The sequence below is a fragment of the Meleagris gallopavo genome, chromosome Z (assembly GCF_905368555.1).
Source record: "Meleagris gallopavo chromosome Z, MGAL_WU_HG_1.1, whole genome shotgun sequence".
NCBI lineage: Eukaryota > Metazoa > Chordata > Aves > Galliformes > Phasianidae > Meleagris > Meleagris gallopavo.
In genome coordinates, this window is record NC_139435.1 from 59,133,551 (window position 1) to 59,151,118 (window position 17,568).

The window sequence follows — 17,568 nt, forward strand, 5'->3', positions numbered from 1 at the left end:
AATACCTGTTTAAAGAGCAAAACAAACAAACAAGCCTGAATTAATCTGGGAGTCAAGACAATGAGAGTTCTCTTTATTTCCTGTAAAGGGAAAGGTTCAAAGTGATAGCATTATTTGAGACCACCAGTTTTACTTCATAAATCTTAAGTGCACTTTCTTATTGTATACATTAATTATGACAGACAAGGAGTGATGTTTATGATAAGAAGTACCAGGTCTTCTTACAGAGTCACAGCAGTAAATTAATGCTGTCAAGAACTCATGCTGGCATAATCACATATAACTTGCTACTTCAAGTACTGTGAAAATTACCTCTATGGCGTATGATTAAGTTTTAAAAGTAAAGATGATTCTCTAAATTGCTTGTTAAAAAAATCAGGAGAACTTATGGGAATAAGAAGCAGTACATTTAAAAAAACAACTAAGGAAGTACCAGTACAATTTGTTTTTCAGAGAATGTGTTATCTAGTATGCGTTAGTAAAGGAATGATGAATGAAGGGGACAAATATAAATAAGAAGCTGGATAAATCAGATAAGAGAATTGTGAAGCAAAAAAGTAATTGCACATCTGAATATATCTAAAAATGAGACAAAGTACATTAAGATTATTTCGAATATCTGTATAAACATTTACAAAAGTAACAATAGTTTGAATGACAGTGATTATTGTCTAGTAACAATAAGTAGTAAATAAATGTTTGTATTAAAAGGATAATCTGAGAAACAGTCTTTTTATAGATCTTTACTTTTTTTACTTATTCTGAAGTGCAAAGCTAATTATAATAGTAAAAAAAAATAGTTAATTAGTAATGAAATCAGAGTGAAAGAGAAATTAAAACTTTTGCACTCGTCTGAAACATTTGATGCTATGTAACTACAGCAGTAATATCATTCTCTATATTATAAAAATAGGTTGCAAAAAACCTAAGAGTAAACTTATGAATACCTTAGAAAAGTGATTTAAAAGATCACTATTATGAAAGCAATGAGCCAACATTTTCTAAGGCAGTGTACCTGCTGAAGACAGGTAGACCATGTTGTAGATGGGAAGACAATGTACAAAATCTGCTGCACTCTGATATTTCTTGGTGAATGTTTCCTTTTCTAAAGTGAGGTTACCTTTTCCTTCCCCTTCCCTCCCTCCCCAACCTGTCCTGTCCCTTCATCATTAACTTTTTGTAAAACCCTGAATTTCTGAGATAATGCGAGTACAGAGGCCATATTCTTTGCAACCTGCTTACCAGTGGGTTGGGCCCAGATGTGTGCTGTTACATGAGTCTTATTCCTCCCCAGGTAAAGGCCTTTGGATTTCATTATGTTGACTTTGATGAGTTCCTATCATCCCAATTTCCCAGCTTGTTTAGGTCCCACTACATGTCTGTACAAGCATCGTGTCTACCAGCCAGTCCTTCCTGTTTTGTATTGCCTGTCTGTTACAATTCTAGCTGACATAAAAATTACTCCAGAGAATCAGCTGAAATAGAAGCAGTTTTGGGATTAGATCCTTATTCTCAAATTTGCTCTCAGACACCCCTGCATAAATCATTGATATAGATGTCATCTCTAGCAAGTATTCAGGAAGAATTTGTTGGTTTACATTTACATTCATGGAATATATATGTTTTCCATGGGAAGTCAAAAGAACAAGATTTTCTTCCCCCTGTTTAACTCACTCCACCCTCCAATTACTATCTTTGATTGTTTGTCACTAAAATATGCTGCAGGACTGATTACCCTATATGTGATAGTCTCCAAAGATAAGAAAAGAACAAAAACTAAGGAAAACAGTACAGCCAACTGATTTTTAACAGTTGCCCAGCAAACAAGGAAATATAAAACAAATGCTTTTGATGCAAACTCAGTAAAGGAAGATTGAGCAAAGCACATGCAAAACCACTCCAGAGATAATATCGGGAGCATTCGGAGAATTCTCTCTTTTCAGTTTAAACTTAAGGGCTTAAATAACTGATATACACATTTTCTTTTTTTGACATCCAGGTAATGGTTCTTCCAAATTAATGGAATAAATTTACGTCAAATTATCTAAATTGTGCCTAGAATTATTTACATCAGCAGATTGGTTGTCCTATAATGGCCACACTAGAACACACTCTACACATTTAATAACAAAAGCAAGAGCTAAGACTGTAATAGTTTCACTTGATAAAAGTCTGTGATACATATAGAGTTTTAAGGAGCTTGTAAAATTTGATTTCCTTTATCTGCCAAGTAGGTTTGTACTTCTGTGTTGTTTTACATAATGAAGATGAATATAAAGCATAAAAAATAAAACAACAAATTTAACAGTTGACATAAAATTAAACAGTAGAAGAGAAACCCTAGTTTGATTGAAATTAATACCTCATAAGCATTCAAGTAAGTCAGAAATTGAGTTTGTATGATGTTTTTGTATATTAAGTTGGATATCTCTACTTGTAGCTGAAAAGCTAGGAAGGCAGTGATTTATTTTTCCCAGTTAAGAAGCAGTCACAGAATATAGTCTCACTGATTTTCTATTGTACAAATAAATAGGAAAAAATATCTAATATGACAGGTTAAGGGAAGAGGAAGATTATCCTGAAGTGCAAGCACATGAGAAATGACTAGTCCAAGCCTTTGAAGAAAATGATATGAAGCAGTCTGCAAAGGATAGTGCAAATCTGTCATAGCAATAAGCCTGATTCTAATACATAAAACTTATATCAGTTTTATGCTACAACTGCTTGATTAAATTCAGTTTATTCACTAAAACTGAGGACGAGCAGAATCAGGATGTAGTAATAAACACAGAAATCATACACAGATTCTCCATTGTCCTATACATAGCCCAGAAATTGATATGTATACATATTAGATGTGCTGTAAGCAGTTACGTATGTGACACAGCTGTGGCAGTCTGATTCATGCGCTGGATAAGATCCCGATTTAGTTATGCCTTTGCTTTTCTTGGTAATATTTATCAGTGTTATGTGTAAAATTTTGTAAAACTAAACTGTTACAGTAAAATCACACTTATGCTAAAAAACATTAAAATCAGAATACCATTGTAATAGTTGAAAGGTTGAAATTTCACCAGCAGAATGTAACAGGAATCCAAACAGTTTTCTACAACATTCAAGTAGCAGAATATGAGACTTACTGTAGCTTTAAAAGGAAGCTTTGTATGAGAGACTTCTGCATAAAATAACAATGGAAACATGAGGGAAACAGAGGATTCTACCTTAGGAAGTTCTTTGGACAAACAGTTACAGACTATCAAAGAACAAACTGAAAATACGCCCAGTAAACTCAAAGGCAATTTAATTCCTCTCTGTGATAAATAAACCTTCTCAGAATGTATAGAAATTTATAAATATGTAGAAAAGCAAGAAAGAAATGTAGCTCAGGCACATTAACTGGACATACAGACAGAAAACAGAATGAATACCAACTATGAGAAAGATGATAAACATGATGAGAAAAGCAAAAGAAAAATATTTTAAACAGTCTCCAAATGTGATGAAAGAATGTTAAAGCATACTGCATTGTTTTGCTTGAAGTGCCATACCATAGAAAGCAGTGAAAGTGCAGCAACCATTCTGATAGCTGCTTAGTGAAAAGTATTCAGTATGCTCTGCCTCTGATATTGTTCTTCCATTTCACTCAACCTAAAGCTGGGAACTGATAAATATTTCTGAAGGAACATATTAATTTTCTCCTTTTCTCCTTTTTTGAGTTGTTCACAGCTATGCTTTAAAATTCTAAAAAATGTTATTCAATTTTTTTTAATAATTTCCAAATGATAATTTAAGATCTTTCACAGATCTATATGAACATTTTCAGTTTTCAATATTATTATATATGTCCTTAAGAGTTGATTTATGTGCTGTAATTTTGATCTAAAAAATGGTACAATCAATGATTCGACAGATGTTACAGTTATGAGACGTAGCAGAGAGCTTGGTTGCACAGTTATTACACCAAAGTGGAAAAGATAGGATGCTTACCGTATCCTAGGCTCACTTACAAAACTCCAGCAGAGTAAATCTCCAGAAGAGATCCTTCCCCATGGGCAGTCAGCTCTTAAATGGGTCTAGGAGAGGTGGAGCCAGGCTCCACCCCTTCCGGCAGCACAGGTGAATTGCCTTCACCTGTGCTCCCATGGCTGACTCATTGCTCGCCTCAGGTGATCAATCAGAGATTCAGGCTGTGATTCAGCAGTTCCCATATACAAATGTATTTGACATACTTCAACACATGATGTGTTCTATTATGGATTAGCATTAGGATTATCATTCCATTCAACAGATAAACTGAGCAGTAGGGAAATTAATATCAAGCATACAAAAACAACAGTGTGTAGATATACTCTTTTTGTAGTCAATAGATAAACCAAACATATAGATCTGTATTTACTCTTGTGCTGTTTTAAATAATTGTAGCAATAATGCTATGTTGCGGTGATAATTTAAATGTTGTTTGAAGGTATTTTAGAGGTATCTTTTATTAAAATATCAAAATATCTGGTGAAACACAGTCAAGATTTTTAGCTGACTTTCTTGGTCATTTTACATCATCAATCTATTTATTGTTACAGAAATCACTGGTGACATTGTAGCAATTCTGATAGTGGCTTTTTTTTTTTTTTTTTTTCCTTAGCAAAGATTCATGGAATTATTTTCTTTTCTTATATTCACACCTAAAAAACACAAAGTAAGTTTTAATTACTGTAACTGCATGAACAAGCTGAGAAATGTTTAATTAGACTTTGACTTTTCAATTCTATAGAAAGACTTCCCAGAAGTCTTGCATTTTTGCAACAGAGAAGGAATTTAAATATTTCAATTATTTTTATATAATGCTGAAGGACAATCAGAAACAAAACTGTTTTCTTTAGTAGTCTGAATTTTGTACGTACCCGACATGCCATACCTAGCACAAATTATACCTATTTAGATGTAACTGCCAATGCTTCTTCTCTCTAAGGTGAATCCTTTCATGTGCAGACATTGGATCTATAGTATATTCTGTCCTTCTGTTATGAAAGAATGTGATCTGTTATTCTCTGTTTCTACTTAAAAATATACATTAGTACTTGAACACATGGTCAGTCAGGGTAGATTGTCTTTCTTAGCGTAACACCAACATGCACAGCTAAGTTAAGTAGTGGCTGGAAATTTCTTCAAATGTGTTCAAGGTGAACCATACCATTCTGCAAGAGGGTAGTTATTTTTAATTAATTGCACTCATTTCTTAATTGAACACACATTTTTTTCTGGACTTTAGAAGCCACCAGAAATTGTTGAAAGCAGCAGACTTAGTAGCTTTTACATCTTCACTATTTGCAGTTATTTGAAACTCACTCTTCTTCTATATTCTTGCTATGTTTTGTATACTGCGTGGAGAGCAGGAAGACAAAACCTCACCCTTTTATACTTAATGAGTTAAATTTTCTGGTTTTTTTTGTGGACAAAATTGATTCAAAAAGGCAGAGGTGAACAGCCAAGTGAAAATGTAGAACATCAGTCTAGGTCAAAATACCACTTTATGCAATATAGTTTCAAAGGACATCTATAAGCAGCCATTAAAATTCTAATATCCAGGTCAGAAAAAAAATTAAAGAGAAGAGTAAATGACCAGACATTAATCAGATCTCTTGACAAAAGTTAAAAGAATCAAAAGTGATAATAACTCATCCTTGCTATAGTTTTCACATAATCATCTCATGGCCTATCTAGGTTACCAAGTTGTATGTCATCCTAAAGTGCATGGATAGGGTTCAAATGATTTTTCCCCCTATGAAAAGCACTTCAAGTTTCAGTAATGTTACCTATGTCTTTGTTTTTATAGTTTATTCTTTGCTGTCTTAAAATTTCCAACAGAAATAGACAAAACTATTTCTGGTTGACATATTCTCTCAGATCTGACATTTTTTTTTATTGGTCTTGTAATAACTTGGATTTACTGTTGCACCAGCTTACACTAGGCAGGCCTCTTATTATTATAATCTCCCTGAAATAGTAGGGAAGGACCTTTGAGAAAATGTTAACAAAGGGCGGCACACATGCAATTATTTGTTTACTTGTCTTAAGGGGGCAGCAGGAGCACGCTGTGCACCTTGGTATCTCCATTTGTCTGCTCTGTCCATAGACAAGATTAAGTGAAACTTTTTGTTTGATAGTGGAGCTCAACAGGATCTCACTGCTGTTTTTTTGTATCAAGTATTTATGAAAACAAAGTTCAGTATTTCAGCATGATAGTGTTAATTTTTTCACATTTGTCAGAGACATAAACAATTTAATATCATGTCGAAGTTTTTGATATCTGTCCCCGTAGTTTAGCTGGACAGGTATAAGGCTGTTGGTGTTAGCAGCAACAATGTATGCATGTTTTTACAAGTATAACTCATCTGGAATTGCTTTCCTTAGTCATTTAAAAGTCCTCAGGTGAATAATACAGAAATAATAGAATGCAAATTTACTACAGCATCACTCTTTAAAAAGCCACGATGCTTCTGTACTTTGACATACTGAACGACTTACATACAGTGCTTGATTTGATGTGTTCTAAATCATTCTAACATTCTCCTCAAGTATGACAGTTACTATTCTTTGTCTACTTTCTGAAGCAATATCTGACCAAGCTATTTTTTTTTCCGCCAGATCTCCTTTATTACTGTATCTTCTTGACTCCATATCTCACCTGTTGTATCTGTAAATATATATTCCACCCAAGTAAAAGGCTGTGGGTTACTATAATTCATACATGGTATGATTCAGATCAAACACCTGGAATGAGTTCATGCAAGAGAATCAACATTTACATTACATTTTACCAAATATCTTCACAGAGTAAAGATATTATTTTTTTTCTGTAAATATTTTCATATACATTCAAATTGTCATAACTGTTAGTAGTTTTGCAAGACTGAAACTGTATAGGAATATGTTGAAAGAAGATAGCATCCAAATCAATTGTGATGTTGAGAAAAGAAATAGATGATAGCTCAAGTACTTCCACTTGCATGAACGAGTTCTCTGTAGAGTGGCATTTTTGATGCCACAGGTGTTTGACAACAATTTTTTATATGCATAGAGTAGTTCTTATATACACAGGTGCATCTACATGCATAAAGACAAAACAAAACAAAACAAAACAACAACAACAACAAAAAAAAACAACACAGGAATGTTCCAACAGTAATTATGCTTTATGAGTGTTAATTTTATTCGTAATTTATTAGATGAGTGTATAAATATATGATGTTCAGTATATCATATGAACATGTTCCCATGCACAGATAAACAGAGTATGTACATAAATAATTACATGCATACAGAATTGTTGAACCACCAGTCCTTGGCTTTGTATATTACTCTACTATTTAGAAAAGTGTTCTTTATTAATGACTGAGCATCAGTGTCTGTCTTTCATTATCCTTTAATTACACTGAAGTAGATTACACTGAGGGAGAGGCTTCAAAAGAGAAATTGTATATAGATTTTATGGGTTTATTTTGCATCTGCCAATTTAATATGTAGGTGAGTTTCCTGGGTGTTAAGAATCCTTTACTCAGCATGCAATCTTCTCAGCATGCAATCTTCTCAGCAATCGGGAGATAACACTTTGGATAATGAGCATGAAATTATTTTGTGTATAGGAGCATGTAATAAAAAGCTATTTTGTTAGCTTCTGTTAATTTCTGTATTGTTCTTTTTATGATAAACAAATGATAGAGAAAGATTGGAGGGTCTACATATTTGTTTCCTTGATCCTCATGTTGAAAAAGAAAAATCAAGGAGTGAAGGTCCAGTAGATGCATGTTACTTTGCACATTACCAGACAAAAATATATCTGTGAGCTGTAAAGTAAATAATTAAACAAAAGATGCATAAAAAAGATTGTATACTCAAAGGAGGGGAAGATGACAGTGAAGAAGACATACTTTAGAAACATAGATCTCTTCAACATCTTTATCTGTTTCCTGGGCAGTGGTATTGAGTGTACATTCAGCAAGTTAGTTATGACCATGCTGAGTAGTGCAATTGACAAAACAGAAGGAAGGAATGCCATCCAGAGGGTCCTGGGCAAGCTTGAAAAGTGAGTCCACCTGAGCTTAATGAGGTTCAGTGAAGCTAAGGGCAAGGTGTTGCATTTGGGTAGCAGCAATTGCATATACGTGCAGACTGGGAGAACTCATTGAGAGCATCCCTGTAGAGAAGGACTTTTGCGTTCAGGTGGACAAAAAGCTGGACATGAGCCAGCAGTGTATGCTTGCACCCTGTGAGGCCAACAGTACCCTAGGCTGGATCAGATGAGGGGCGGCAATCAGGGAGAGGGAGGTGATTGTCCCCCTCTATTCTTCCCTCAGGAGACCCCATCTAGATTACTGTTTCCAGGCCTGGGATCCCCAGCACAAGAAAGGTGAACAGTTGTTGGTCCAGAGGAGCATGATGATGGTCAAAGGGCTGGAGCACCCTTTTCATAAAGAAAGCTTGAGGGAGATGGGCTTATTCATTCTGTAAAAGAGAAGGCAGACCTCATTATGACTTTTCAGCCATAACTGTGGGCAGACTTCACTAAGGCTTTTCAGCACTTGTGGGAAGATTACAAACAGGAGGGAAACTGACTTTTTTTGCATGATCTGTTTTAACTAAAAGTGGGGAGAATTTGGTTAGTTGTTAGTAAGAAATTTTTCACTCAGAGGATAGTGAGGCACTGGAAAAGGTTGCCCAGAGAAGCTGTGAATGCCCTATCTGTAGAGGTGTTCAAGATCATGTTGGATAGCAGCCTTATCTGATGATTGACAATCCTGCTTATACAAAATGTATGAATTAGATGATCTTTAAGGTCTCTTGCAACCCAAGACATTGTTTTTATATTTTAAGGTGGATAATACTGCAGTGAAAATATTTCCCTAACCTGAAAACTTCCCCTATGACTGCAAATAGAGTAAGAGCAAAAATATTTATGCTACGAGAGACTACAAAATTGTTCTGAAACATTTCTAGTAGTACCCCGATGCATATTGGCCAAGGCACTACAAAATGTCAAGATGACATAACAAGATTGTGTAAAGAATACTCTTCTTCAGACAAACTTTGCACATAGCTGATGGAGACAATAAAGCATGTGAAATTGTCCAGGAGAATGCCAAGATACCTGAGGTCACCACAGGAGAATGATGACTTAACAGTAGAATACATGTAATTCTCTTTAACTCGAGTAATTTTACCAGTCTATATTATAGTCTATGTCAAAGACAACCTACAGATGAAGATCAGCTTCAAGAAGGTCACAAGCTAAATGTCCAACCATGCTGATTCAGCACAGTGGCATTTATCTGGCCACGTGGTGTTCTATAGCAAATCTTCCCTAGGTATCTGGAGAAATCTAGAATTTCTTTTGTTTCCTTCAGTCTCCTGAGCTTTGATGCCAGGAACGGCATCTGCAAAAGCTCACAAACAATATTGATAAACCATGGGAAATGCCATGAGAGTGATTTATTTCCTTCTAACTCATTTGTAGGCAATCTATGCCCAAATGTTTATAGTTAAAAAGGTTAGGATGATGAAATGCTTAGGATGAAGCACGGGAGATAGAAATGGAGGGGAGTAGAGAAAAAGCTGCAAACCAAAACAGAAGCAGGCAGATTTCAAGAATGCAAAACTACAATGAAGACCACCAGAAATCTTTTATGCCTCAAAAGGCATCATTTAAATAGTTATTTTAAAAATCTGAACTTCATGAGCCATGCTTCAGGTTTTTATCCCACAGAAAATAATGGCAATAATATGATAAATTTTCTACTTTCTAACATATAATTAATTTTATTTTTACATTAAAGTAATAGATAATACATATAATAGAAACTGTGGTTTAATTTTGGATAATTTGAGTTCCTATATTTAAGTAGCTTTGCATGAAAGCTCAATTCACGAGCTATGTTTGTTTTATAATTTATCATGCTGGAAACTCTAGCTTTCTATACTAGGAATAAATTTAAGATAAAAGGTTGAATGTAGGACCTTCTATTAGATGAAATGGATGCAAGTAATATACACAAATGTTCGTGAACTAATTATACTGATTATCACTAGATGTTAGATTTGAGACACTATCAGTAAAGTTAGGAAGAAATGTTACAAATATCAGAGGAAAATTTTTCCGATTGGAAACTTGTGCTCAGAAGTGTCAAAATCACTCAATGAAGTTAATAAAACAATATTTTCTCAAGAGCACCCCAGAGTTCTACAAGCACAAAACATCAGAGTATTTTCTTTTCACCCAAATCAGTGTGGTACGGGACATATATGAACTATCTTTCAATTCACATATGAAGGAAACTTTACTGTATTTTTCACTGTCTCGCTCCAAAATGGTCAACAGATAAGGACAAAAAACAAAGCCCAGAGCCTAGCCCATCAGATAACTGTAGATGTTTTAAGAATACCAATTTCATGATCCAATAATTCTATTTTATTCATACCAACATTTTTTCTATTGACAGTAATTTTCATAAGGTGCAGTATATAATAGATGTAATAGGTAAGTTGGCATTTATAATTTAAAAGGATACATTCCTCATAACAGCAAGCATGGGATAATAGAAATGAAAGAAAATTGCTTAGGGGAAAAGCAGGAAGAACTTAAACAAGAAATCTGACCTCTAGTTTTCAAATGACTGCACATGTATCACAAGAAAAATAAAACATTAAGTAAAACAAAACTAAAAGTCTGTGTGATGCAATATTAAAAAAATAATAATAAAAATAAAAAATAAAAAGCAACCCTAGTTGCTAAATTCTTCTGAGAGAGATTTCACTTCAATAGTTTGATTACCAAAGTAAGGAAAAATGCATAAGTGTTTTACATTCAAATGTGTTATGGTTTGGGGGGTGAGTACATATGAAGATAAAATTCTATGAAAACATGTTTTTTTCTAATGAAGCTATTAATACCAGACCTACTCCCTTAGGAAAAGCATCAAATCTGCTGTGCATATGCTTCACAGGTGGTATCTACATATGCAACAGATCTTATATATTTGGGATGCCGTAAAGTACTGTTCACGTGCAGAAATAATTCTTCAGAGTCTGTGTAAGTGTGTGGTACTTCCAAGAAACTTTGAATCTATGGAGCTTCTGACACAGATCATTTGTTTATGAGATACAGCTCCAACTTTCAAGTCTTCCCAAAAGAGGAGCTTCCAATAACTTCCGAGATTCACTTTTACTGTTTACTACATGTACAGAGATTTCCATTTGGAAATACAAAGCAGAAAACAAATCTTTACAAAAGATTTGACTTCAAATAGTCAAAATTGATTCCCTATTCCCTTCTTAGAATATTTCATATCACGCTATGCATGGTTACTGCAGATTTCCAAAACTTCCAAAGTTACTAGTGTATCAATACCTACATAGCTACCATTGTTACATGCTGTATATTGAGCCATTGACTACCATACTGTAAAGGAAAGGATAGGAATCAGACAATTCAGTCTAATATAGCCTGGTATGTTTCTTACTTAAGTGATCTTAAGCACTAGTGATGATGCACCTCAAGTATTGTGTTCAGTTTTGGGCCCCTCACTACAAGAAAGACATAGAGGCATTGGCGCATGTCCAGAGAAGGGTAATTTGTTCGTGAGGTGTTTGGAGCAAAGGAATGGCTGAGAGAAGTGGGATTGTTGAGCCTGGACAAGAGGGCGCTCAGGGGAGATCTTATTGCTCTCTATAACTACCTGAAGGGAGATTGTAGGCAGCTTTGGATCAGCCTCTTCTCTCGTGTAACTGGTGATAGGACTAGAGGGAATGGCCTCAAGTTTTGCCAGATGAGATTCAGGTTGGACTTTAGGAAATGCTACTTTTCCAAAAGAGTGATCAGACTCTGGAATGGGCTGGCCCAGGGAGGTGATAGAGTCACCGATTCTGAAGATGTTCAAAGAACATTTAGATGCTGTGTTGAAGAGCGTGCTTTAGTGAGAACTGTTGGCGATAGGTGAACTGAATGATCTTGTAGGTCTTTTCCAGCCTCGGTGATTCTATGATTCTATGATCCAAATTATACATTTATGTCTAGAAGTTTGTGTTACAAAAAGAGCAATTGACTTCACCTCAAAATGTTTTGATTCATCTCCTTTGGAGGAAGGCATTCAGTGGGATGGGAGTTGCATGAAATATGGAGAGTTCCAGCAGTGTGCCCTCGTGGCCAAAAAGGCCAATGGCATTCTGGGGTGCATTAAGAAGAGCGTGTCCAGCAGGTCGAGGGAGGTGATCCTCCCCCTCTACTCTGCCCTGGTAAGGCCTCATCTGGAGTACTGTGTCCAGTTCTGGGCTTCCCAGTTCAAAAAAGACAGGGATCTCTTGGAAAGAGTCCAGCGGAGGGCCACAAAGATGGTGAAGGGCCTGGAGCATCTCCCCTATGAAGAAAGGCTGAGTGAACTGGGTCTGTTTAGCCTTGAGAAAAGACGACTGAGAGGGGACCTGATCCAGGTTTATAAATATCTGAGGTGTGGCGGCCATAGTGGTGAGGCCAGTCTCTTTTCAGTGGTACGTGGAGACAGGACGAGGGGAAACGGACATAAGCTGCAGCACAGGAAGTTTCGCATGAATGTGCGTAAGAACTTCTTCACGGTGAGGTGACGGAGCACTGAAACAGGCTGCCCAGGGAGATTGTGGAGTCTCCTTCTCTGGAGATATTCAAGTCTCGCCTGGACGCCTACCTGTGCGAGCTGGTGTATGGAACCTGCTTTGGCAGGGGGGTTGGTCTCGATGATCTCCAGAGGTCCCTTCCAACCCCTACAATTCTGTGATTCTGTGATTCTGTGAGTTACGCTCTTATGGAATCATGGGAACATTGCCCTGAAAACATTTTTCACTTTATGATATTGGGCATTTCTTTTAAGCTAAGCCTTTTCACAGGTAACTACAATCTATACATTTTCCATTCTGTTTGCTCCTCGTTGAAACCCTAAGTCTGTAATTTGCAGAGAGGCTGAGCGCTCAAAGTAGAAACAGATATCAATACTACAGCAATGAGGCAGCCTGCTGTATCATATGAACTGTTAAAAGAAACCACAGATGTCTCAAACTTATCACAAAAATCAAAGTGTTTGTGGCTCTTCATTTTCCATATTTTAAGCATAGTACTTTTGTACCAGTGAAGAAAATTCAAGGCTATTATTTTGCTACACCCAAACGTATTTCTAACAGCTATCTAAATGCACCAATATAGACACAGACAGGTCTACTCATCCCTGAAAGCTTCTTGAGAATATCCCAGAATGTCTTCCAGTAATACTGTATAGTGGGGCAGATGGATTAGTGAAGAATCCCTTACAGAAAGACTTAACAAGACAAAGAACTGTGGGATGTACATCCCAGCTTCAGTCGTATGAATGTCGTATTTGAGCCAGTGATTTTTCCTGGGCTAAACAATGTAGATGTATCCTGCATATATAACAGGAAGCATGCCAGGAGTTGTGAAGATAAATTAATTAATACTTCCTGTGTTTTTTCTAATTAATAGTAGCTGCAATCACATAGATTAGCAATTAATTTTATAGGAAATCTTGTAAGGAAATCAATAATCTAATATATAGCAATTCATGTGTACTAAACATACCCAGGGCTACCGAGTAAATATGATAAAACAAGTCTTTGCAATAGGTTTTCATTAAACACCGAGCTCTGAGTAAGGCGGGAAAAAATATCACATAATGATGAAATTAAAAATTGTATTTTTGTATATTTACACTAGGGTGCTATTACTGTTTCTGTAAAAATTGTGAACTATCGTCCACTGTGCATGTATCTCAAGGCAGTATTTCCAGTTCCCTTGCAGGGCAAAAATGTGCTTTAAAGTGCACTTGAAAATTACTTTTCATTCAATTAAATATAATTATAATGCAAAATAGTTGTATTTTGACTCATGGTTTCCACTGAATAATAACGTAGAATCTGTAGAAATCAATTGTAATTGTATATCAATGTCAGTGAAAGAAGTCTTGTAGTCAATCACAAGGTTCCAGCAACAGTGATCACTGAAAACATGTGCAACGTAAAGTACTCTTGCTTTCCATCTCTTTATGCAACTTTGCCCTATATTTGTGTTGAGCATAAGTTTGGTACCTTACAAATATGACCCAGCTCTAAAAAGTTATACCCATTTTTATTTCATCCATGCTTAGTGTTCAAAACTACTGTATCATGTGTGCAGCTCATTTGGCTTTGTTATCTCATCTTTGCTAACACCAATGACAACCAGGTCAGCTCCAAATAAGAGTTTCTTGCACTGCCTAAATGAATTCTAGATAATTCCTTGAACCAAAAAATTCAAGGTCCACCAGGCAATTAAATCAAGGGCTAGACTGAAAAAGATTGTTCCCTCTTTATTTGAAGAATACTCATGCCTTTGAGTGTGACAGTAAGAAGTACAAAATGTCTTTGACCTCCATTCTCTGTCAAGCTAATTATGCAAATTTTTTGTCATTTAGTAAAATGCTTTCCCTTTAAAAACAAGCCTATATTCTAACCAGATAGTGATACTTGATTGACCCATAAATCTGTTAAGCTAAGTGTCACTCAGAATTATCTAGAGGTTAATAGAGATGTACAGAAAGATATTTCATGTATGTGTATGTGTTATATTTAATCAAACATTCCTTAAAGGGTTAAGTCAATTAGATTCAAGATCACTCTTTCAGTCTCTGAAAATGACTCTGAGTTTTCAAACTGATGATAACTAATTTTCTTCAACTCTGTAAACAAGTAAAAGAGGGTTAAAATAGTAACCTTGCCTGACTGATAAAGGTTTAATTGGTCTGATATGGCATAGAAATTTTTTGAGCAATTTGATTTAAATAGTCACTAGTAATCAGCGATTTCTGAGTTGTGGTTTTATCTTATATGACATAAAGATACTTGGCCAAAGGAAAATATGAGTTGGATGTATTTTTATTGATTGTAAAGTTTATTTATATTTTGGAATAATTAGAAAAAAACATCACTTTGCTAGAATGAATTAGAAAACAGAAAGTTGTTCTCCCCACTATTTTAGTGCTTTTAACCACTAAACTCACCAGTCTTTAAGTCTTAATTGCTAAAATCTATATTTTTTTCTTTTTGTCAAGCTGACACAAGTTTTACATGAAGTTGGAGCAGTTTCCCAAAATTTTTACCTTGCATATTAGGAACAAATATCTTTCAGATAGATAGCATACATCTTGCGGAATATCAGAATGAGAGTATTGATACTGCAGTTAATGCTGTTGCTTGTGAAACTGAAGGAACTACAGCTTTGAATCCATAATTGATTTGCTGTTGGCTGGAATACTTGCAAAGCCATAACTTCCTGTTGTCACTGATTTTTTGATTAATCAAATTTTATTTTTGAGCTCCTTTATAATACTTAAGGGAAATTTTCTAACAAAAGAAATTCTATGCATGAAATGGCTTCTACTTAGATTTCTTCTAAGGGCCATAACGATCAACTAGTTTCAACTCCACTGCTGTGAGCAGGGTCACCGACCACTAGAACAGGCTACTGTTAGATATGATAGTTTCCTATAATATATCCCAAACAATGGTCAAGCAAAACTCCCAAGAATATTCTGTAGAGATTTCCTAAGTTCAGATAAATCTCTAGCTGCTTATTTGAGGTACATTATCACTGTCTTAATATACTTAAAGAATATTATATCAGTATCTCAAAATAGATTTCAATTGATTTCAGTATTCATTCTACAAGAAGATAGATGACTTCATCTCCTAAAGTTTTCAGCGAGATATCTTCTTTAAGTTGCAGGAACATTATAAGACCATGCATTATATTCCTGCTAACCTACAGCCAGTTAAGCTGCCTTAAGCAGTAATAAGAGAGTGTTTGCCTTTATTCTGTTTCTATCTGTTGTCGACATATAGACTTCAACTTGTAAATTTTGTTATGACAATGGGACATCCTATTGAGGATATAACCTGTTAGGGATGGATGGGATCTATCTGTCCAGAAGAAGCAGGGAAATCTTCAGCAGCAGGCAGGCCAGCACAGTGAGGTGGACTTTCAACTGAAGGATTTGAAGAGTGGGGTCCAAAATGGCAATATTTACGCTATTGCAATTGACTGGAGAATAAGCCAGGCCAACCAAAACGGTAACAAATGTTCCTTGACTGTTTCCAAAGACAAGAACCAGAAGTCCACTCATCTCAAGGGCATGTATAGCTATGGAGGATGTTTTTGCACCTATCTAGGAAAACTTCATCCTCTGCTCTCATTTCTTTTTTGAAGTTCCTTTATACCAACACATGCAGCATGGGGAATAAACAGGTAAAAACAGAGATCTATGTGCGGTCCCAGGGCCATGATCTCATTGTGATTACTGAGACATGTTGAGACAGCTTACCTGGCTGGAATGCTGCCACAGATGGCTACGTACTTTGAAGGAAAGAGAAGTCAGCAAGGTGAGGTGATGGAGCTGCTCTATATGTGAGAGCAACTGGAATGTATGAAGATAAATGATGAATAAGTTGAGAATTTATGGTTAAGAAGGGGTAGGCTAATATGTGTAACACTGTTGTGAATATTTACTGCAGGAGGAGGATGTTGATGAGGCCTTCTAGATACAGCTGAAAGTAGCTTCACAATCACAGACACTGTTTTTTGTAGGGTACTTCCTTCACCCTCATACTTGCTGAAAAAGCAACACAGTCACATACATGCAATCCAGCAGTTTCCAGCAGAGATCTGATGATGACTTTCTGATTCAGTAGGTGGAGAAGTCAAAAAGAAGAGTTGTGTTGTTGTGATGGTTGACAGCCTTGGTTGCAGTGAACATTACATGGTGCACTTTAGGATTTTACATGTAAGAAATAAGACATTAAGTAGGATTGCAACCTCGGACTTCAGAAAAGCCAACTTTGACCTCTTCAAAGATGCGCTTGGAGATACCTCATGGGTAAAAGATGTAGGGGGGAAGTTTTTCATTATGAGAGTGTGAGGTCTTGCCCAGAAAGACCGTGGATGCCCTGTCTCTGAAGTTGTTTAAGGCCTTGGGCAATCTGATCTACTACTTGATGCAGCAGCTGGCAATCTTGCCAGTGCCAGAAGTTTTGGAAACTGATGATGCTTGAGGTCCATTCCAACCCAAGCCATTCTATGTTTCCATGATTCTATGATTCTATGATTCTATGATTCTATGATTCTATGATTCTATGATTCTGTGATTAGAACACTGGAATATTCTATGTTTCCATGATTCTATGATTCTATGATTCTATGATTCTGTGATTAGAACACTGGAATATAAGGGGGCTCAAGATAGCTTGCTGACATTTCAAGCACCACCATCTCCAAGACCAAGATTGGTGCACCCCTGTGAACAACAGATCAAGAAAAGGTAGCAAGGGACCTACATGGATGAGCAAGGAAAAACTCAAATGGAAGGAGGAACTTTTACAGAATATGGAAAGATACTAGGACAGTTTGAGTGGAATATAGGAACATTATCAGAGCATGCAGGGATGCAAGGAAGTCTGAGGCCCAATTCAATTCCCAATTGGAATTGAATCTAGTGATGGAGGTCGAGG